Source organism: Pseudophryne corroboree, chromosome 1 (genome assembly GCF_028390025.1).
Source record: "Pseudophryne corroboree isolate aPseCor3 chromosome 1, aPseCor3.hap2, whole genome shotgun sequence".
NCBI classification, from domain to species: Eukaryota; Metazoa; Chordata; class Amphibia; order Anura; family Myobatrachidae; genus Pseudophryne; species Pseudophryne corroboree.
The window spans coordinates 66,204,305-66,227,871 of NC_086444.1; the positions used below are offsets into that span (position 1 = coordinate 66,204,305).

The 23,567-nt window shown below is 51.0% G+C and overlaps 1 protein-coding gene across 2 annotated transcripts in view; it reads right to left on the minus strand.

Annotated features, from left to right (window-relative positions):
• Positions 1 to 23,567, minus strand: part of LOC135055801 (acyl-coenzyme A amino acid N-acyltransferase 2-like) — a 41,728-nt gene that overhangs the window by 13,514 nt on the left and 4,647 nt on the right. Inside the window, exon 1 of one of the 2 annotated variants that reach the window (XM_063960266.1) lies at positions 20,027 to 20,048. The exons of the other annotated variant lie outside the window; for it this stretch is intronic. The gene's annotated coding sequence lies outside the window, so the exon portion shown is untranslated. Of the gene's footprint in view, positions 1 to 20,026; positions 20,049 to 23,567 lie in introns of those variants that run through there. 2 annotated transcript variants of the gene reach the window in all.

Below are 23,567 nucleotides of genomic sequence, written 5' to 3' on the forward strand. Positions count from 1 at the left end.
GTAGCGCCACTACACCAGGTAGAGCCCCTTTTACACATTGCGGCAAATAGTCCCCCTTTTTACACATTACGGCAGACATCATCCCCCTTTTTACACATTACGGCAGACATCGTCCCCCTTTTTACACATTACGGCAGACAGCGTCCCCCTTTTTACACATTACGGCAGACATTGTCCCCCTTTTTACACATTACGGCAGACAGCGTACCCCTTTTTACACATTACGACAGACAGCGTACCCTTTTTTACACATTACGGCAGACAGCGTCCCCTTTTTACACAGTATGGCAGACAGCGTCCCCTTTTTACACATTACGGCAGTCAGCGTCCCCTTTTTACACATTACGGCAGACATAGTCCCCCTTTTTACACATTACGGCAGTCAGCGTCCCCTTTTTACACATTACGGCAGACATCGTCCCCCTTTTTACACATTACGACAGACAGCGTACCCTTTTTTACACATTATGGCAGACAGCGTCCCCTTTTTACACATTATGGCAGACAGCGTCCCCTTGTTACACACTACGGCAGTCAGCGTCCCCTTTTTACACATTACGGCAGACATCGTCCCCCTTTTTACACATTGCGGCAGACAGAAGAGAGAGAGAGAGAGAGAGAGATACTTACCATCTCTCCCTGCTGCCTAGCACACAGCGCAGTTGCCCTGAGGGCAATAGCCTCCCTGTTTCGTGGGACTTGGGGGGGGGGGGGGGGGGGTAGGAACCAAATCCAGAAGTTAATGGTTCTCTATCTCCGCTGACAGGACACCGAGCTCCTGAGGGTACTGATCGCAAGCCAACGAGGCGACCGCTCACTCCCGCAGCATGACCACCACCCCCTAACAGAGCCAGAAGAAAGAAGAGTGGTGAGTACAGCGCCGGCGGCCCGATAAGCGGGTCGCCGGCGGGAATGGTGGCACAAGGATGGGAGCGCAACTCTGACAGGCTGCGCTCCAATGCAGGCTCAGTAACACTTGGTGTGTGCGCTTGAGGGGCGTCCTGAGCCAGAGCTGTTACCCTACACTGGTCAGATCAACTAACAGGTGCTAATCCCTCTGTTAGAGCAACACCTCAGGCCAGTATAATATAACAAGTGCGGGAAGCCGCACGCCATTACAGGGCGTGGGGCTTCCCCTCGGAGCGGATCCAGTACTCACCAGCGCCATTTTCTCCCTGCAGATCAGAGGATCAGAACGCTGACAGGGAGCGCTGCCCTCTACATAACTCCAGCTATCCTCAGCGGTACCAGGGTGTTATAGATAGGGGGGGGAGTGAGTTGGTTGTGTTAAATTAACCTATTAAGGTTAGATAACCGGCGCTGGGCTTTTATCATAATAATTGCCTGCAGTGGCGTTAAGCCGCCGTTTAGTAGGCGCGGTCCGGCCAACGCAGGCGTGGCCGGACTGTTGGGGGGGCGTGGCGCCGCGGCTGCGTGACGTATCACACAGCCGTTGCGGCCAGCGGCAGCGAGACACAACTTCCGACCAGCCGCAGGAGCTGCGCTGGCCGGGAGTTACTCCACAGATACAAAGGCATCGCCTCTGTGCAATGCTTTTGTATTTGTGCGGGGGGGCCGGCACTGACATGCGGGGCGGACTAGCCCTGTGCTGGGCGTCCCCCCGCATGTCTGAGTCAGCTACGATCAACTCAGAATGACCCCCCATGTCCATATCCTGTGCTGCAGAGTGTGTATCTTCTCAATATGCTTTCTCAGCCTTCTGAATCCGAGCCAGCATGGGTGGATTCTTTAAGGGGAATGATATCCCAAATTTCAACAAGGATGTCACATAATGAGAAAGACGCAGTTTTTGAAAAAAATCTGTGGAGGGTTTGACTGGCACGGTTATAACTCATGCCAGTCTGATTTGAGGTGTTCATGCTGCCCAGGGCGTCCCCCCTGCGCCCTGCACCCTGCAGTGCTGTGTTATGAGTGGGAGCATGGCGCGCAGCGCGGCCGCTACGCGGTACCTCTTCTGCCGTCGCTGAAGTCTTCTGATCTCTCATACTCACCCGGCTTCTATCTTCCGGCTTTGTGAGGCTCCGGGAACAAGCAGCTAGGCGTACCGTAGTGGTCGAACCCTCTGGAGCTAATGGTGTCCAGTAGCCTAAGAAGCAGAGCCCTTGAACTCTTAAGAAGTAGGTCTGCATCTCTCCCCTCACTCCCACGATGCAGGGAGCCTGTAGCCAGCAGGTCTCCCTGAAAATAACAAACCTAATAAAGTATTTTTCAGAGAAACTCAGGAGAGCTCCTCAGTGTGCATCCAGTCTCACTGGGCACAGAATCTAACTGGAGTCTGGAGGAGGGGCATAGAGGGAGGAGCCAGTTCACACCCAAAGTCTTATAGTGTGCCCATGTCTCCTGCGGATCCAGTCTATACCCCATGGTTCTTGAAGCATCCCCAGCATCCTCTACGGACTAAGAGAAAAGGATTTACCGGTAGGTATTAAAATCCTATTTTTACCTGTCTCTGGTTCAACCGCTTTAAAAGAACCGGCCGACCACAAGATTGAGACTACGCTCAAATCACTATACACAGCTACTGGTGTAGCTTTAAGGCCCACTATTGCTTGTGCGTGGATTTCTAAATAGTAAATTGGTCAGGCACATTACTTGAGGACCTAGATACTATGGATTCTGCTGGTTTCATAGTGGAGGCCATGAAGGACATTGGCATGCTGAATGCGAGGGCTACTTCCATAGCGGTCTCGGTACGCAGAGGACTCTGGCTGCGCCAACGGACTGCGGATGCAGAATCCAAGAAAAGTGTGGAGTACCTACCTTTCACAGGTCAGGGTCTGTTTGGGGATGCATTGGATGAGTGTATTTCCGGGGCAACAGTGGGTAAGTCAACCTTTCTTCCCTCAGCAGCACCACCGGCTAGGAAATCTTATCCTACATCTACACTGCAGTCCTTTCGGACCGCAAAAGTTAAAAAGTCCAAAGCCCCCTTCACTTTCTTTAGAGGAGGTCGGGGAAATCCAGAAAACCTGCATCAACAGGATATCAGGAACAGAAACCAGGTTCTGCTTCCTCAAAATCTTCTGCATGACAGTGGACCTCCCAGCCTGGAGATCAGGCAGGTGGGAGCGAGACTAAAAGATTTCAGTCACATCTGGGCGTTATCATGCCTAGACCCCTGGGTAACAGATATTGTTGCCCAGGGGTACAGAATTCTTCAAATCAGGCTTACCAGCTTCGCTGACAATAAGTGCTATCCTACAGGATGCCATTCAAAAATTGGTTCAAACAAATGTAATTGTTCCAGTTCCACCTCACCTACAAGACAAGGGTTATTACTCAAACCTGTTTGTGGTACCGCAACCGGATGGTTCGGTAAGGCCAATATTAAACCTAAAGTCATTGAACCCCTACTTGAGGGAGTTCAAATTCAAGATGGAGTCTCTGAGAGCGGTGATCTCAGGTCTGGAGGAGGGGGAATTCCTGGTATCCCTGGATATCAAGGATGCATACCTTCACGTTCCGATCTGGCCGCCTCCCCAGGCTTACCTCAGATTTGCGCTGCTGGACTGTCACTATCAGTTGCAGGCACTGCCATTTGGCCTCTCCACAGCACTGAGGGTGTTTACCAAGGTCATGGCAGAGATGATGCTACTTCTCCGCAAGCAGGGAGTGAACATTATTCCATACCTGGACGATCTGCTGATAAAAGCATCTTCCAGGGAGAGGTTGTTGCAGAGTATTGCTTTCTCAACTCGACTACTCCAGGATCATGGGTGGATCCTCAACCTTCCAAAGTCACATTTGGAGCTGACAAGGAGACAGACCTTCCTGGGGATGATACTCAACACGGAGGTGCAGAAGGTGTTTTTACCGGTGGAGAAAGCGTTGGTGATCCAATCGTTGGTACGGGACGTCCTGAAGCCAGCCCGGATATCGGTTCATCAGTGTATTCGCCTTCTGGGGAAGATGGTAGCCTCCTATAGGGCTCTACAGTATGGAAGATTCCATGCGAGGTCCTTCCAACTGGATCTTCTAGACAAATGGTCGGGTTCGCATCTTCACATGCATCAGCGGATACGCCTGTCACCGAAAGCCAGAATTTCACTCCTCAGGTGGCTACAAACTTCTCACCTACTAGAGAGCCACAGGCTCGGGATTCAGAACTGGATCCTTCTAAGTTTCAGAGGTTGGGGAGCAGTCAACCAAGGGGAAAATTTCCAAGGAAAGTGGTCAAGTCTGGAATCCACCCTTCCGATAAACGTTCTGGAACTAAGGGCCATATACAACGGCCTTCTTCAAGCGGCACATCTTCTTCAAGATCAGGCCATTCAGGTTCAGTCGGACAATGTAACGGCAGTGTCCTACATAAACAGACAAGGCGGAACGAAGAGCAGAGCGGCAATGTCAGAGGTAACAAGAATCCTCCTCTGGGCAGAAAAGCACGCGGTGGCGCTGTCAGCGATCTTCATTCCGGGAGTGGACAACTGGGAAGCGGACTTCCTCAGCAGACACGATCTCCATCTGTTTGCAGAGGTGACGAGCCAATGGGGTGTTCCTCAGATAGACATGATGGCCTCTCATCTCAACAAGAAACTTTGGAGGGACTGTTCCAGGTCACGAGACCCACAGGCAGTGGCAGTGGACGCCCTGGTAACTCCATGGGTGTTCCAATCAGTGTATGTGTTCCCTCCACTTCCGCTCATCCCAAGGATTCTCAAGCTCATAAAAAGATCAGGAGTTCAGGCGATCCTCATTGCTCTGGACTGGCCACGAAGGGCTTGGTACGCGGATCTTCTGCAATTACTGCTGGAGAATCCGAGGCCTCGTCCTCTTCGCGAGGACCTTCTTCAACAGGGGTCGTTCGCTTATCAAGACTTACCGTGGATACGTTTCACGGCATTGAGGTTGAACGCCAGATCTTAGCTCGGGAGGATATTCCGAAAAAGGTCATTCCTACTCTAATACAGGCTACGAAGGGAGTTACGTCCAAACATTACCATCGGATTTGGAAAAAGTATGTGTCTTGGTGTGAAGCCAAGAAGTTTCCAACGGTGGAGTTTCAACTGGGATGGTTTCTCCTCTTTCTGCAAGCAGGTGTGGATGTGGGCCTACGCTTGGGCTCCATAAAGGTCCAGATTTTGGCCTTGTCCATTCTCTTCCAGAAACAATTGGCTTCCCTCCCTGAGGTTCAGACATTCTTGAAAAGGGTTCTGCACATCCAACCACCCTTTGTGCCTCCTACGGCACCTTGGGATCTTAATGTGGTACTGCAGTTCCTGCAATCGGATTGGTTCGAACCTTTGCAGGAGGTGGACGTCAAGTTTCTTACTTGGAAGGCGGTCACACTGTTAGCACTGGCATCTGCTAGACGTGTGTCAGAATTGGGGACATTGTCATGCAAGAGCCCCTACTTGATTTTTCATGAAGATAGTGCTGAGCTCAGAACGTGTCAGCAGTTTCTTCCAAAGGTTGTGTTGGCTTTTCATATCAACCAACCTATTGTGGTGCCAGTGGCTACTGACTCCTCAATTACCTCAAAGTCCTTGGATGTTGTGAGGGCTTTGAAAATTTACGTGAAGAGAACTACTCATCACAGGAAATCGGACGCTCTCTTTGTCTTGTATGATCGCAACAAGGTTCGGTGTCCTGCTTCTAAGCAGACGATTTCTCGCTGGATCAGGTTTACTATCCAGCATTCTTATTCTACGGCAGGCTTGCCATCTCCAAAATCTGTTGAGGCCCACTCTACTCGTAAAGTGGGTTCTTCCTGGGCAGCTGCCCGGGGTGTCCGCTTTGCCGAGCAGCTACTTGGTCAGGGTCGAACACGTTTGCTAAGTTTTACAAGTTCGATACTTTGGCCTCTGAGGACCATAAGTTTGGTCAATCAATTCTGCAGGAACCTCAGCACTCTCCCTCCCGTACTGGGAGCTTTGGTACATCCCCATGGTACTAATGTGGACCCCCAGCATCCTCTAGGATGTAAGAGAAAATAGGATTTTAATTACCTACCGGTAAATCCTTTTCTCGTAATCCGTAGAGGATGCTGGGTGCCCACCCAGTGCTTCGTATTCCTGCATTGTTACTTGGTTCGGTTTATTGGTTCAGCCGTTGCCGATTCATTCCAGGTTGGTTAGCTTGGCTTTCCCTTTTTGTTATGTGTGAGCTGATGTGAATCTTACCACTATCTGTGTATTTCCTTCTCTCGAAGTATGTCTGTCTCCTCGGGCACAGTTTTTAGACTGAGTCTGGTAGGAGGGGCATAGAGGGAGGAGCCAGCCTGCACTGTTAAATTCTTAAAGTGCCAATGGCTCCTAGTGTACCTGTCTATACCCCATGGTACTAATGTGGACCCCAGCATCCTGTACGGACTACGAGAAAAGGATTTACCGGTAGGTAATTAAAATCCTATTATTACACACAGCCTCCCATATTACACCCAGTAGCACACTACATATTACACAAAGCCTCCCATATTACACCCAGTAGCACACTACATATTACACACAGCCCCCCCATATTACACCCAGTAGCACACTACATATTACCCCCCCCCCCATATTACATCCGGTAGCACACTACATACTAATCACCCTCCCCCCCCCCACACACACACACACACACACATTACACCCAGTAGCACACTACTTATTACACACAGCCCCCCCATATTACACCCAGTAGCACACTACATATTACACACAGCGCCCCCCCATATTACATCCGGTAGCACACTACATACTAATCACCCTCCCTCCCCCCCCCCCCCACACACACACACACATTACACCCAGTAGCACACTACTTATTACACACAGCCCCCCCATATTACACCCAGTAGCACACTACATATTACAGCGCCCCCCCCCATATTACATCCAGTAGCACACTACATACTAATCACCCCCCCCACACACACACACACACACACACACACACACACACACACACACACACACACACACACATTACACCTAGTAGCACACTACATATTACACCTCCCCTTCCCCCATAAAACCCCCAGTACATGCAGCATCCACCTGGTTTGTTGTTCCCCCCCTGTAAAGAGCATGGAGCAGGCCCGGGGGGAGGCAGCCTAGGGTAGCCACATCCAGGAGCAGCAGGAAAGCTGGGCTGATACACACAGCCCACTGTGAGTGTGGTGGGCGGGGCCAGCCAGAGTGAAGTGAAGCAGATCCCTGGCTGCCAGGTTATGGGCTTCACTGTACGGGCGGCTGCTCTGTACATTATTCCCACACTGCTGCTGCTCAGACACCGCCCGGCTCTCAGATAGTCTGACGACCACCGCTACCCACATCCCAGCGGTGGCCGGCCGTGACCATTCAAATATAAGACCCGCCCCCCGCATTTCCTGGCTGGCACATGCGCAGTCCGGATTTGCAATGAGAAACTGTTAAAAAACGGGAGTGCTGGCAATGTTTGCGGGGCAGCGGGAGGGTCAGTTAGAAATCAGGAGGCAGCGGAAGGGTAGGCAAGCCTGTGTGTGTATGCATCACAATACCCACATATGCAGCCTGTGCCAGGGGCCTGTATGTACAGTATGCATGACAATACCCACATATGCAGCCTGTGCCAGGGGCCTGTATGTACAGTATCCATCACCAGTGGCGGAACTAGAGAATGGTGGGCCCAGGTGCAACAATATGCATTGGGACCCCTCCCATATTATAAATAGGTGAAGCACATCACCCAGAAAATGGAGTTTTGTCTCACTGAGAAGGGTGTCGCCATACAATAGTACTCTAATGTCACGTTGCGCCACACAGTAGAGATCCTTATACATGGTACATCACACAGTAGTGATCCTTGTACACGGTACATCACACAGTAGAAGCCTTATACATGTTATGTCACACAGTAGAGAGCATTATACACGTTACGCCACACAGTAGAGAGGCTTATACACGGTACGCCACATAGTAGAGAGCATTATACACGTTACACCACACAGTAGAGAGGCTTAAACACGTTACGCCACACAGTAGAGAGGCTTATACACGTTATGCCACACAGTAGAGAGGCTTATACACGGTACGTCACACAGTAGAGAGGCTTATACACGTTACGCCACACAGTAGAGAGGCTTATACATGTTACGTCACACAGTAGAGAGGCTTATACACGTTACGTCACACAGTAGAGAGGCTTATACATGTTACGTCACACAGTAGAGAGCATTATACATGTTACGTCAGACAGTAGAGAGGCTTATACACGTTACGTCACACAGTAGAGAGCATTATACACAATAGGTCACACAGCAGAGAGCATTATACACGTTACGTCACACAGTAGAGAGCATTATACACGGTACGTCACACAGCAGAGAGCCTTATACACGTTACGCCACACAGTAGAGAGGCTTATACACGTTACGCCACACAGTAGAGAGGCTTATACACGTTACGTCACACAGCAGAGAGCCTTATACACGTTACGCCACACAGTAAAGAGGCTTATACACGTTACGTCACACAGCAGAGAGCCTTATACACGTTACGCCACACAGTAGAGCGGCTTATACACGTTACGTCACACAGCAGAGAGCCTTATACACGTTACGTCACACAGTAGAGAGGCTTATACACGTTACGCCACACAGTAGAGAGCATTATACACGTTACGCCACACAGTAGAGAGGCTTATACACGTTACGTCACACAGCAGAGAGCCTTATACACGTTGCGTCACACAGCAGAGAGCTTATACACCAGGGACGTGCAGTCAGGGGAGGCAGTGCCTCCCCTGCCATTAATGATTAAAATAATATAAAGAAGATACTTATGACACAGCTACTGTGTCATAAATATCTGATTTAGCCTTTAGATTATTTCAATCATTTTTAATGTGTGAAAAAATAAGAATTTACTCACCGGTAATTCTATTTCTCGTAGTCCGTAGTGGATGCTGGGGACTCCGTAAGGACCATGGGGAATAGACGGGCTCCGCAGGAGACTGGGCACTCTAAAAGAAAGATTAGGTACTATCTGGTGTGCACTGGCTCCTCCCTCTATGCCCCTCCTCCAGACCTCAGTTAGGGAAACTGTGCCCGGAAGAGCTGACACTACAAGGAAAGGATTTGGAATCCAGGGTAAGACTCATACCAGCCACACCAATCACACTGTACAACTTGTGATAAACTTACCCAGTTAACAGTATGAACAACAACTGAGCATCACTCAACCGATGCTACGTAACCATAACCCTTTGTTAAGCAATAACTATATACACGTATTGCAGAAAGTCCGCACTTGGGACGGGCGCCCAGCATCCACTACGGACTACGAGAAATAGAATTACCGGTGAGTAAATTCTTATTTTCTCTGACGTCCTAGTGGATGCTGGGGACTCCGTAAGGACCATGGGGATTATACCAAAGCTCCCAAACGGGCTGGAGAGTGCGGACGACTCTGCAGCACCGAATGAGCAAACTCAAGGTCCTCCTCAGCCAGGGTATCAAACTTGTAGAACTTAGCAAATGTGTTTGAACCCGACCAAGTAGCAGCTCGGCAAAGCAGTAAAGCCGAGACCCCTCGTGGAATGGGCTTTTACTGATTTTGGATGCGGCAATCCAGCCGCAGAGTGAGCCAGCTGAATCGTGCTACAGATACAGCGAGCAATAGTCTGCTTCGAAGCAGGAGCGCCAACCTTGTTGGCTGCATACAGAATAAACAGCGAGTCAGACTTTCTGACTCCCGCCGTTCTGGAAACATAAATTTTCAAAGCCCGGACTACGTCCAGCAACTTGGAATCCTCCAAGTCCCTAGTAGCCGCAGGCACCACAATAGGTTGGTTCAAATGAAACGATGATACCACCTTAGGGAGAAATTGGGGACGAGTCCTCAATTCTGCCCTGTCCATATGGAAGATCAGATAGGGGCTTTTACATGACAAAGCCGCCAATTCTGACACACGCCTAGCCTAAGCTAAGGCCAATAGCATGACCACTTTCCACGTGAGATATTTTAGCTCCACGGTCTTAAGTGGCTCAAACCAGTGGGATTTCAGGAAATCCAACACAACGTTAAGATCCCAAGGTGCCACTGGTGGCACAAAAGGAGGCTAAATATGCAGCACTCCCTTTACAAACGTCTGAACCTCAGGCAGTGAAGCCAGTTCTATTTGAAAGAAAATGGATAGGGCCGAGATCTGAACCTTTATGGACCCTAACTTGAGGCCCATAGTCACACCTGACTGTAGGAAATGCAGAAAACGACCCAACTGGAAGTCCTCTGTAGGGGCCTTCCTGGCCTCACACCGAGCAACATATTTCCGCCATATGCAGTGATAATGCTTTGCTGTCACATCCTTCCTAGCTCTTATCAGCGTAGGAATTACTTCATCCGGTATACCCTTTTCCGCTAGGATCCGGCGTTCAACCGCCATGCCGTCAAACGCAGCCGCGGTAAGTCTTTGAACAGACAGGGCCCCTGCTGCAACAGGTCCTGTCTGAGAGGCAGAGGCCATGGGTCCTCTGTGACCATCTCTTGAAGTTCTGGGTACCAAGTCCTTCTTGGCCAATCCGGAACAATGAGTATTGTTCTCACTCCTCTTTTTCTTACTATTCTCAGTACCTTATGTATGAGAGGAAGAGGAGGAAACACATATACCGACTGGAACACCCACGGAGTTACCAGTGCGTCCACAGCTATCGCCTGAAGGTCCCTTGACCTGGCGCAATATTTTTTTAGCTTTTTGTTTAGGCGGGACACCATCATGTCCACCTGTGGCCGTTCCCACCGATTTGCAATCTGCTTCTTGATGAAGTCCCCACTCTCCCGGGTGGAGGTCGTGCCTGCTGAGGAAGTCTGCTTCCCAGTTGTCCACTCCCGGAATGAACACTGCTGACAGTACTTGTACGTGATTCTCCGCCCAACGAAGAATCCTTGTGGCTTCCGCCATCGCCACCCTGCTTCTTGTGCCGCCCTGTCGGTTTACATGGGCGACTGCCGTGATGTTGTCTGACTGAATCAGCACTGGTTGGTCTCGAAGCAGGGGCTCCGCTTGACTCAGGGCGTTGTATATGGCCCTTAATTCCAGTATGTTTATGTGCAGACGAGTCTCCTGACTTGACCACAGCCCCTGGAAGTTTCTTCCCTGAGTGACTGCCCCCCATCCGCGGAGGCTTGCATCCGTGGTCACCAGGACCCAGTCCTGTATGCCGAACCTGCGGCCCTCGAGAAGATGAGCACTCTGCAGCCACCACAGAAGAGACACCCTGGCCCTCGGGGACAGGGCGATCGCCGATGCATCTGAAGATGCGATCCGGACCACTTGTCCAACAGATCCCACTGAAAGATCCTGGCATGGAACCTGCCGAAAGGAATGGCTTCGTATGACGCTACCATCTTTCCCAGGACTCGCGTGCAGTGATGCACCGACACCTGCTTTGGTTTCAGGAGATCCCTGACCATGGTCACTAACTCCTGAGCCTTCTCCTCCGGGAGAAATACCTTCTTCTGTTCTGTGTCCAGAATCATGCCCAGGAAGGGCAGACGCGTCGTAGGAATCAGCTGCAACTTTGGAATATTCAGAATCCAGCCGTGCCGTAGCAACACTTCCTGAGAGTGCGCTACGCTGACCAACAACTGCTCTCTGGACCTCGCCTTTATGAGGAGATCGTCCAAGTACGGGATAACTGTAACTCCTTGCTTCCGGAGAAGTACCATCATCTCCGCTATTACCTTGGTAAAGACTCTCGGTGCCGTGGATAGACCAAACGGCAACGTCTGGAATTGGTAATGACAGTCCTGTACCACAAACCTGAGGTACTCCTGGTGAGGCGGATAAATGGGGACATGCAAGTACGCATCCTTGATGTCCAGAGATACCATAAAATCCCCCTCTTCCAGGCTGGCAATGACCGCTCTGAGCGATTCCATTTTGAACCTGAACTTTTTCATGTAAATGTTCAAGGATTTTAAATTTAGAATGGGTCTTACCGAACCGTCCGGTTTCGGTACCACAAACAGTGTGGAATAGTAACCCCTTCCCTGCTGAAGGGGGGGTACCATTATTATCACTTGCTGGAGGTACAGCTTGTGAATAGCCGTCAGGACTATCTCCCTCCCCGTGGGAGAAGCTGGCAAGGTGGATTTTAGGTAACGGTGAGGGGGCGTCACTTCGAATTCCAGCTTGTATCCCTGAGATACAATTTGTATAGCCCAAGGATCCACTTGTGAGCGAACCCACTGGTTGCAGAAATTTCGGAGACGCGCCCCCACCGCTCCTGGCTCCGCCTGTGGAGCCCCAGCGTCATGCGGTGGACTTAGTGGAAGCAGGGGAGGACTTTTGTTCCTGAGAACTGGCTGCATGGTGCAGCTTCTTTCCTCTACCCCTGCCTCTGGCAAGAAAGGATGCACCTCTGACTCTCTTGCTTTTTTGAGAACGAAAGGACTGCATTTTGTAATACGGTGCTTTCTTAGGCTGTGAGGAAACCTGTGGCAAGAAAGTCGACTTTCCAGCTGTCGCTGTGGATACGAGGTCCGAGAGACCGTCCCCAAACAATTCCTCACCCTTATAAGGCAAAACCTCCATGTGTTTTTTAGAGTCGGCATCCCCTGTCCATTGCCGAGTCCATAAGACCCTCCTGGCAGAAATGGACATTGCATTTATTCGAGAGCCCAGCAGGCAAATGTCCCTCTGGGCATCCCGCATATATAAGACGACGTCTTTAATATGGCTAAGTGTTAGCAATACGGTATCCCTGTCCAGGGTATCCAACCCCTCTGACAGAGTATCTGTCCATGCTGCAACAGCACTGCACATCCAAGCTGAAGCAATAGCCGGTCTCAGTAGAGTACCAGAGTGTGTATACACAGACTTCAAGATACCTTCCTGCTTCCTATCCGCAGGCTCCTTTAGGGCGGCCGTATCCTGAGACGGCAGGGCCACTCTTTTAGATAAGCACGTCAGGGCCTTGTCAACCCTAGGGGAGGATTTCCAGCGTAACCTATCCGTTGGCGGGAAAGGGTACGCCATTAGTATTCTCTTGGGAATCACCACTTTCTTATCAGGGGAAGACCACGCTTCTTCACATAACTCATTTAATTCATGTGACGGGGGAAAAGTCACTGGCTGCTTTTTCTCCCCAAACATATTTACCCTCTTGTCAGGGACAGGGTCAGCCTCTGAAATGTGTAATACATTTTTCATTGCAATAATCATGTATCGGATGGCCTTAGTCATTTTGGGCTGTAATAGTGCCTCATCCTCGTCGACGCTGGAGTCGGACTCCGTGTCGACATCTGTGTCAACCAACTGAGATAGTGGGCGTTTTAGAGACGCTGACGGCCTCTGAGGCGCCTGGGCAGGCCCGGGTTGAGAGCCCGGCTGTCCCCCGGCAGCAACATAATCAAATCTCTTATGTAATGAGTTTACATTGTCATTTAAGACCTTCCACATATCCATCCAATCAGGTGTCTGCACCGACGGGGGCGACACCACATTTATCTGCACTTGCTCCGCCTCCACGTAACCCTCCCCATCAAACATGTTGACACAGCCGTACCGACACACAGCACACACACAGGGAATGCTCTGACTGAGGACAGGACCCCACAAGGTCTATGGGGAGACAGAGAAAGAGTATGCCAGCACACACCACAGCGCTATATACACAGGGATACACACTACCAGAAGTGAATTTTTCCCAATAGCTGCTGTATCAATACACCTTTTGCCTAAATTTATGTGCCCCCCCTCTCTTTTTACCCTCTCAGTGCCAGGAGACTGCAGGGGAGAGCCTGGGGAGCGTCATTCCAGCGGAGCTGTGAAGAGAAATGGCGCTGGTGTGCTGAGGAAGAAGGCCCCGCCCCCTCAGCGGTGGGCTTCTGTCCCGCTGTTTCTGACTAAAAAATGGCGGGGGTTTTACACATATACAGTCACAGACTGTATTATGTGTCTTTTGTATGCCAAAGGTATTCTTATTGCTGCCCAGGGCGCCCCCCCCCCCCCCAGCGCCCTGCACCCTACAGTGACCGGTGTGGTGTGCAGTGGGAGCAATGGCGCACAGCTGTGGTGCTGTGCGCTACCTTAATGAAGACAGAAGTCTTCAGCCGCCGATTTCATCACCAACTTCTGATCTTCTGGCTCTGCAAGGGGGACGGAGGCGCGGCTCCGGGAACGGAAGACCGAGGACCTTTGCCTGTGTTCGAACCCTCTGGAGCTAATGGTGTCCAGTAGCCTAAGAAGCGCAACCTAGCTGTGAACAGGTACGTTTGCTTCTCTCCCCTCGGTCCCACGTAGCAGTGAGTCTGTTGCCAGCAGATCTCACTGAAAATAAAAAACCTAACATTACTTTCTTTACTAGCAGGCTCAGGAGAGCCCACTAGGTGCATCCAGCTCTGGCCGGGCACAGATTCTAACTGAGGTCTGGAGGAGGGGCATAGAGGGAGGAGCCAGTGGACACCAGATAGTACCTAATCTTTCTTTTAGAGTGCCCAGTCTCCTGCGGAGCCCGTCTATTCCCCATGGTCCTTACGGAGTCCCCAGCATCCACTAGGACGTCAGAGAAAAAAGCTTTATATATGTTTTGGAGGCACCGCTCTTGGTGCCTCCCGCTGTGAATGTGAAAGGGCCGGAAGCGGGGGGCGGGGCCAGACATCGGGCAGTGATAGCCCATTAAAAAAAGCAAAAGAAGCGGCACCTCTAGTAGTGCGTCTTTGACAGGGGCGTGCTTTCAGCCCATATGAAAGCACGCCCCTGTCACTAGAGCAGATGTGATAGGCCAGTGCCGGACTGCCCGTTCTGCACATGCTGTGTGCTCGTCGGCAGGGCGGATTGGTCAGGCAGGACTGTCCATCATAAAGCCACCCACATTCCCAGGCCGGCTGCCGCAAGCGCCAACCACCCCCTACCCCGCCGAGCTTACACCAGCGGCGGCCAATGTTGTCACCCCATCGCTATTCTCCTCTGCAGTATACCCGCGGCATTACCTCTTCAGGGAGAGCAGGGCTCCACCGGAGGTCCCGGGGCCGCCCTCCGACGGCTGTCAGAGTCAGCTGTGCTCCGTGGAATGCCTGTACTACAGACATTGGCCGGCCCCACCGATGGCACTGCTGCAGCCAGGCATGTAGATGAAAAGCTAGTGCAGAGATGCAGTGCTGAACTCCCCTCCCCCCCCCCCCCTTCCCAACCCGATCGCAGGCTGCGTCGTCCACCCCCGTTTCCGAGCTCCCCAGGACAGCGCAAGGAAGAAACGGGTGTGAGCTATGAGGTGCGGAACCCATCACTTCAACTCAAGAGTGGCTGGGACCCAGGAACTGCAAAGAGAAGGTGAAATCCTTGTCTAACATATACTCACCGTGTCCCTTCCACTGCCATCCTGCCCATTTCTTCCCACCACTACTCCTATCCTGCTTCTATTACTCCCTGTCTGCTCCTCTACTCTGCACTACTATTACTCCAATCCTGTCCCCAACTTTCCACTACTTCTTCCATCCTACCCCCTGCTCCTTACCACTACTGCTCTTTGGGGGTCATTCCGACCCATTCACACGCTGCTGGTTGTCGCAGTGGTGCGAACAGGTCGGTTCTGCGCCTGCGCGGCAGCCACAATGCGCACGTTGCCCAGCGACGGCCAGGCAACGACCAGAAGAATGAAGAAAGCGATTACTGGGTCAATCGCAAGAAGATTGACAGCAGGAAGTCGTTCCGGGGCGGCAAATCACCATTTTCTGGTAGTGGTGAGTCCAAAGCAGGCGTGTCCAGGCGTTTGGAGGGCGGATGTCTGACGTCAATTCCGGGACCTGCATCACTGGATCAATCGCACTGGGTAAGTAACTATTACCCTGGTCTAGTTCCACACAAAAACTTTTTTTGCATAGCAGGGCTGCACAAGCGTTCGCAGCCCTGCTATGCTAAAATACACTCCCCCATAGGTGGCGTCAGGTTGATCGCACGGGCAGCAAAAAGTTGCTACGTGCGATCAACTCGGAATGACCCCCTTAGTCTGGCCCCTGCTCCCCACTACTACTCCTATCCTACACCCTACTCTCCCCCACTACTACTCTCAGCCTGTCCCCTGCTCTCCACCACTACTACTCTCAGACTATCCCCTGCTCTCCACCACACTACTACTCTCAGCCTGTCCCCTGCTCTCCCCCACTACTACTCTCAGCCTATCCCCTGCTCTCCCCCACTACTACTCTCAGCCTATCCCCTGCTCTCCCCCACTACTGCTCTCAGCCTATCCCCTGCTCTCCCCCACTACTACTCTCAGCCTGTCCCCTGCTCTCCCCCACTACTACTCTCAGCCTGTCGCCTGCTCTCCCCCACTACTACTCCTATCCTACACACTGCTCTGCACTTCTACTTCTCCCATCCTGCCCCTGCTTCCCACTATTACTCCCACCTTGCCCCCAGTAGTGGCGGAGTGTATGGAGCTTGTGCTCCATGCCTCACAGTACAGTAACCATGCTAACTAACACCCCTGCTTCTGGAACATACCGGTAATCCACCCTACTCCCTGTCCTCCTGAACATACAGTATTCCCCCCCAGGCCAGCACCTTACTACCTCCACCCCACCTTACCACCTCCACCCCACCCTGCCCACTGGACCCCTAGACAAAGTACAGCCATTAGCAGTGGCAGTAGCGGGCATTGGCTTTATGGCTGCAGTGCCTCACCAGCTGTAGACCTCACCGCATGCCACTGTTATACACGTTACACCAGTGTCTACCTGATGTGCACACCAACATTAACTACGAGGAATGTGAGCTAGATGGAAACAGATGTAGCCAGCCTCATTTTTGCCGTGATGCGTTGGTATGGGCGTACGCATTGCGACAAGCTTCAGTGAACGCTGCGCTAAGTCGCAGTCGACGTTCCCTCTATAGCGCACGCACACTTCATAGACATGGGAACACTAGTCGTGAGTGTGGCTACATCTGTAGATATGGATATACAGTATACTGTATATACACACATAGTAAACACACACACAGCAAAATACATATACACACACACACATCCATAGCAAAAACGTACAAACTCACACACACTACTAAACACACATAGCAAAACACATATATACATACACAAACACACACCCATAGCAAAAAATACAGTATACATACACCAATAGCAAAATACATACACACCCCCATAGCAAAACCACACACATACATCCCTAGCAAAACACATACACCCATAGCAAAACACACACACAGCTAAATACATACACACACAGCCAGCATTTGCATGTGCGTACAACATACTTTGCATCTCCTGGCTCCTGTAAGGCTCCTCACTGCGGCTGAGCCGATGGCTCCCAGGGTTTCCGTTCACATGGTCGACCATGTTATGGTCGACAGTCATTAGGTCGACCACTATTGGTCGACATTGACATGGTCGACATGGACACATGGTCGACACGTGAAAATGGTCGACACGTGAAAAGGTCGACATGAGTTTTTTAAACTTTTTTTTCTTTTGGGGAACTTTTCCATACTTTACGATCCACATGGACTACGATTGGAACGGTAAAGTGTGCCGAGCGAAGCGGTAGCGGAGCGAAGGCACCATGCCCGAAGCATGGCGAGCGAAGCGAGCCATGCGAGGGGACGCGGTGCACTAATTGGGGTTCCCAGTCACTTTACGCAAAAAACGACACCAAAAAAAGTAAAAAAACGCATGTCAACCTTTTCATATGTCGACCTTTCATGTGTCGACCATTTTCATGTGTCGACCATGTGTCCATGTCGACCATGTCAATGTCGACCAATAGTGGTCGACCTAATGACTGTCGACCATAACATGGTCGACCATTCATACCGGAACCGTCTCCCAGTCCTCACTCTCCACACACACTGCTGCCGTGACTGTCCCTCCTCCCTCCCCCTTCTCCCAGCATGCAGCGGTGGCAGAGACCAGGAGTCTGGAGGAAGATGCAGCAGCGCGGTGCTGAGATGAAGGGTGATGAGCGCACCCTTCTCACTTGCTGGCACTGTGCGCTCACGTCCGCCGGCTTCCTCCTATGTTAAGGCCTGCAGCGCAGCGTGTAATGAGTCAGTGTGACTCATTACACTGCTGCCGGCTGTGGGCCCCTTCTTAGCGCTGAGCCTTGGTGCATTGCACTGCTTGCACAGGCGCAAGTTCCGCCGCTGAGCAGTGGCGATCATCAGGCAGCGGGAGACAGTGGAGGGAGATGTGCCCCCTGCTGGGCAGGAGCCCGGCGGCAGCCGACTCCACTGCCTCCCACAGTTCCGCCCCTGTCCATCACAATACCCACATATGTAGCCTGTGCCAGGGGCCTGCAGGTAATACCTGTGCCAGGGGCCTGTATGTACCACACTACCCATATCATATGCGCTATGCAGCCTGTGCGCATCTCACTGCCTAGATCACGTGCAGCCTGTGCCAGGGGCCTGTATGTACAGTATCCATCACAATACCCACATATGTAGCCTGTGCCAGGTGCCTGTAGGTAACACTTGTGCCAGGGGCCTGTATGTACCACACTACCCATATCATATGTGCTATGCGGGATGCAGTCAATTTACTGACAATCAAAATCCCGACGGTCAAAATACCGGCAGCAATTGACCGAAGGTCAAAATCCCGACAATGTCAAAATACCGACATGGTCAAAATACTGACATTTGAAATACTGACATTTAAAATACCGACATGTAAAATGTCGACAGGTCAAAATGCTGACATGAGTTTTTCATGATTTTTTCATTGAAACCGACTTGTTCATACTTTACTATCCCAGTGGACCTGGAGGGGGAATATCGAGGCACCATGCCCGAAGCATGGCAAGCGCAGCGAGCCATGCGAGGGGGCGCGGTACACTTATATGGTGTCCATGTCGACCTATGTCAACATACACACCAAAAAACAATGAAAAACTCATGTCTGCATTTTGACCTGTCGACATTTTACATGTCAGTATTTTGACCTTGTCGGTATTTTAAATGTCGGTATTTTGTCCATGTCGGGATTTTGACCGTCGGTCAATTGCTGTCGGGATTTTGATTAGAGGTATTTCATACCGATCCCCGCTATGCAGCCTGTGCGCACCTCACTGCCTATATCATAAGCAGCCTGTGCCAGGGGCCTGTAATGTACCTCATTCAGGGCCGTCTTTTCATATGGGTTCAATGGGCATTTGCCCAAGGGCCCCAGGAGTCTAAGGTCCCTGGGCTGATAGCTGAGGGTCCCCTTTTTCCAGGGGTACCAGATTTTTGAAAATCGGCCCTGGGGAACCTGAGATATCTGACTTCTAAGCAGTGGTCCCCATCCGAGCCTGTCAATTGCTCTTCCCAGCCAGATATCTTGGGTTCTGTCTGACTTAGAGTTTTTCTGAGGATATACTCCAAAAGTTGGGACTCTCCCCTTTCGGTGGACACTGGCAGCTTCTCTATACTATACCCAGAACCAGAGATATAAGCCTTCAAGCAGATGGTCCCTGCTCCAGCTCCACACGTCTGGTAATCAGTTTTATATATTCATTGGTGGATTGCTCTGTCTCCTGAACTCTGATCTCCAAGTCCCCAGAACCTCCTGAAAGGCGAGACTCTCTAGTTGTTTATCTCATTGAAAGCTAAGAACTCTATTTCCAGGAACTGGAGATATCTGCAGTCAAGCAAGTTGCCCTCCCACCGCAGTCAAGCAAGTTGCCCTCCCACCGGAAAATGATGAATATTAAGCCCAGTCCACTATCCACCTCTCCCTGCATATTAAACACACCCTACCACCCTGGAAGTCATGTACCGGGGGCCCCTTCATTCAGCTCAACACGCCCTTCTACAGTTAAGTGTTCTCCCTCCCGCCCCATCTCCGACCATCTGTGCAGTAAAAGAGTAATTAGCAGAAATTACTGCTCCAGGTCCTACATGCTGAGCAGAAGATAAAACACCCCCTACTGCCCGCAAGACATCAAAGCTGCCGCTGATAGCACCCCCCACCCCTACCGCTGCAGGATGGGTAGGGGCCCCAGTCCATTGCTTTGCCCAGGGTCCTACACTGCTGTTAAGACGGCCCTGACCTCATTACCGATATATGCAGCCTGTGCAGTGGACAGTCACCAACATTCACCTGCCACTAGTACACAGGTTCTCAAACTCGGTCCTCAGGACCCCACACAGTGCATGTTTTGCAGGTCTCCTCACAGAATCACAAGTGAAATAATTTGATCCACCTGTGGACCTTTTAAAATGTGTCAGTGAGTAATTAATACACCTGTGCACTTACTGGGTTACCTGCAAAACATGCACCGTGTGGGGTCCTGAGGACCGAGTTTGAGAACCTGTGCACTAGAACATAGGTTCTCAAACTCGGTCCTCAGGACCCCACACAGTCCATGTTTTGCAGTTAACCCAGCAGGTGCACAGGTGTATTAATTACTCACAGACACATTTTAAAAGGTCCACAGGTGGAGCTAATTTTCTCTAACGTCCTAGTGGATGCTGGGAACTCCGTAAGGACCATGGGGAATAGCGGGCTCCGAAGGAGGCTGGGCACTCTAGAAAGATCTTAGACTACCTGCTGTGCACTGGCTCCTCCCACTATGACCCTCCTCCAAGCCTCAGTTAGATTTCGTGCCCGGCCGAGGTTGGATGCACACTAGGGGCTCTCCTGAGCTCTTAGAAAGTTATAGTCTTAGAATTTGTTATTTTCAGTGAGACCTGCTGGCAACAGGCTCACTGCAGCGAGGGACTAAGGGGAGAAGAAGCGAACTCGCCTGCTTGCAGCCGGATTGGGCTTCTTAGGCTACTGGACACCATTAGCTCCAGAGGGATCGACCGCAGGCCCAGCCTTGATGTTCGGTCCCGGAGCCGCGCCGCCGTCCCCCTTACAGAGCCAGAAGCAAGAAGATGTTCCGGAAAATCGGCGGCATGAAGACTCTGTCTTCACCAAGGTAGCGCACAGCACTGCAGCTGTGCGCCATTGCTCCTCTCACACACTTCACACTCCGGTCACTGAGGGTGCAGGGCGCTGGGGGGGGCGCCCTGAGGCAGCAATAAAAACACCTTGGCTGGCTAAAATACCTCAATATATGGCCCCAGGGGCTATATATGAGGTAAATACCCCTGCCAGAATTCCATAAAAAACGGGAGAATAGGCCGCGAAAAAGGGGCGGAGCCTATCTCCTCAGCACACTGGCGCCATTTTTCCCTCACAGCTCGGCTGGAGGGAAGCTCCCTGGCTCTTCCCTGCAATTCTACAGTACAGTAAGAGGGAAAAGAGAGGGGGGGCATTAAAATTGGCACTGTATACAGTATATTATATAAAAGCTATTAGGGACATAACTCAGTTAGTCCCTGTATATATATAGCGCTCTGGTGTGTGCTGGCATACTCTTACTCTGTCCCCCCAAAGGGCTTTTGTGGGTCCTGTCCTCGTTTAGAGCATTCCCTGTGTGTCTGCGGTGTGTCGGTACGGCTGTGTCGACATGTTGAATGAGGAGGCTTATATGGTGACAGAACAGAGGCCGATATATGTGATGTCGCCCCCTGTGGGGCCGACACCAGAGTGGATGGATAGGTGAAAGGTATTAACCGACAGTGTCAACTCCTTACATAAAAGGGTGGATGACGTAACAGCTGTGGGACAGCCGGCTTCGCAGCCCGCGCCTGCCCAGGCGTCTCAAAGGCCATCAGGGGCTCAAAAACGCCCGCTCTCTCAGATGGCAGACACAGATGTCGACACGGAGTCTGACTCCAGTGTCGACAAGGTGGAGACATATACACAATCCACTAGGAACATCCGTGACGTGATCCCGGCAATAAAAAATGTGTTATACATTTCTGACTTTAACCCAAGCACCTCTAAAAATGGGTTTTAGGTTTGGGGAGAAAAAACAGGCAGTGTTTTGTTCCCCCATCAGATGAATAAATGAAGTGTGTGAAAGCGTGGGTTCCCCCGTTAAGAAACTGGTAATTTATAAAAAGTTACTGATGGCGTACCCTTTCCCGCCAGGTGGATAAGTTACGCTGGGAGATATCCCCTAGGGTGGATAAGGCGCTCACACGTTTGTCAAAAAAGGTGGCACTGCCGTCTTAGGATACGGCCACTTTAATAGGTACCTGTTGATAAAAAACAGGAGGCTATCCTGAAGTCTGTATTTACACACTCAGGTACTAAACTGAGACCTGCAGATAGTGCTGCTGCAGCGTGGTCGGTGACCCTGTCAAACAGGGATACTAGTTGGCAAACATAAAAACATATTAAAGACGTCGTCTTATATATGGGGGATGCACAGAGGGATATTTTGCCGACTGGCATCCAAAATAAATGTAATGTCCATTCTGTCAGGAGGGTATTAGAGACCTGTCACTGGACAGGTGATGCTGACTTAAAAAGCGCATAGAGAGCCTTATAAGGGTGAGGAATTATTTGGGGATGGTCTCTGGGACCTCGTATCCACAGCAACTGCTGGGAAGAAATAATTTTACCTCAGGTTTCCTCACAGACAAAGGTACAGTCCTTTCGGCTTCAGAAAAGCAAGCGGGTCAAATGGCGCTTCCTTTCTGTACAGAGACAAGGGTAGAGGGAAAAAAGCTGCACCAGTCATCCTGCTCCCAGAATCAAGATTCTTCCCCCGCCTCCTGTGAGGCCACACCATGACGCGGGTGCTCCACAGGTGTAGCCAGGTACGGTGGGGGGCCGTCTCAAAAATTTCAGCAATTAGTGGGCTCGCTCACAGGTGGATCCCTGTTTCTTTCAAGTAGTATTTCAGGGGTACAAGCTGGAATTCGAGATGTCTCCCCCCAGCCGTTTCCTAAAATATGCCTTGCTGACAACTCCCTCAGGCAGGGAGGCTGTGCTAGAGGCAATTAATAAGCGGTATTCCCAGCAGGTAATACTCAAGGTGCCCCTACTTCAACAAGGACGGGGTTACTATTCCACACGGGTTGGGGTACCGAAACCGCATGGTTCGGTGTGACCCATTTTATATTTAAAATCCTTGAACACAAAAATTCAAGTTCAAGATGGAATCGCTCAGGGCGGTTATTCCAAGCCTGGACGAGGGGGATTACATGGTATCCTGGGACATCAAGGATGCTTACCTGCATGTCCCCATTTACCATCCTCGCCAGGAGTACCTCAGATTTGTGGTACAGGATTACCATTACCAAGTCCAGACACTGCCGTTTGGACTGTACATGGCACCGAGGGTGTTTTATCAAGGTAATGGCCGAAATGTTGATACTCCTTCAAAAAAAGGGAGTTGTAATTATCCCGTACTTGGACAATCTCGTTATAGGGGCGAGGTCCAAGGAGCAGTTGGTAGTCGGGGTAGCACTATTTTGGAAAGTGCTACAACAGCATGGTTGGATTCTAAACAGTCCAAAGTCACAGCTGGTTCCTATGACACGTCTACTGTTCCTGGGGATGGTTCTGGACATAAACCAGAAATAGTGTTTCTCCCGGAGGAGAAAGCCAAGGAGTTGTCATCTCTAGTCAGAGACCTCCTGAAGCCAAAATAGGTAGCGGTGCATCATTGCACGCGAGTCCTGGGAAAAATGGTAGCTTCCTACGAAGCAATCCCATTAGGCAGGTTCCATACAAGAACTTTTCAGAGGGACCTGTTGGACAAGTGGTCCGGATCGCATCTTCCGATGCATAGGCTGAT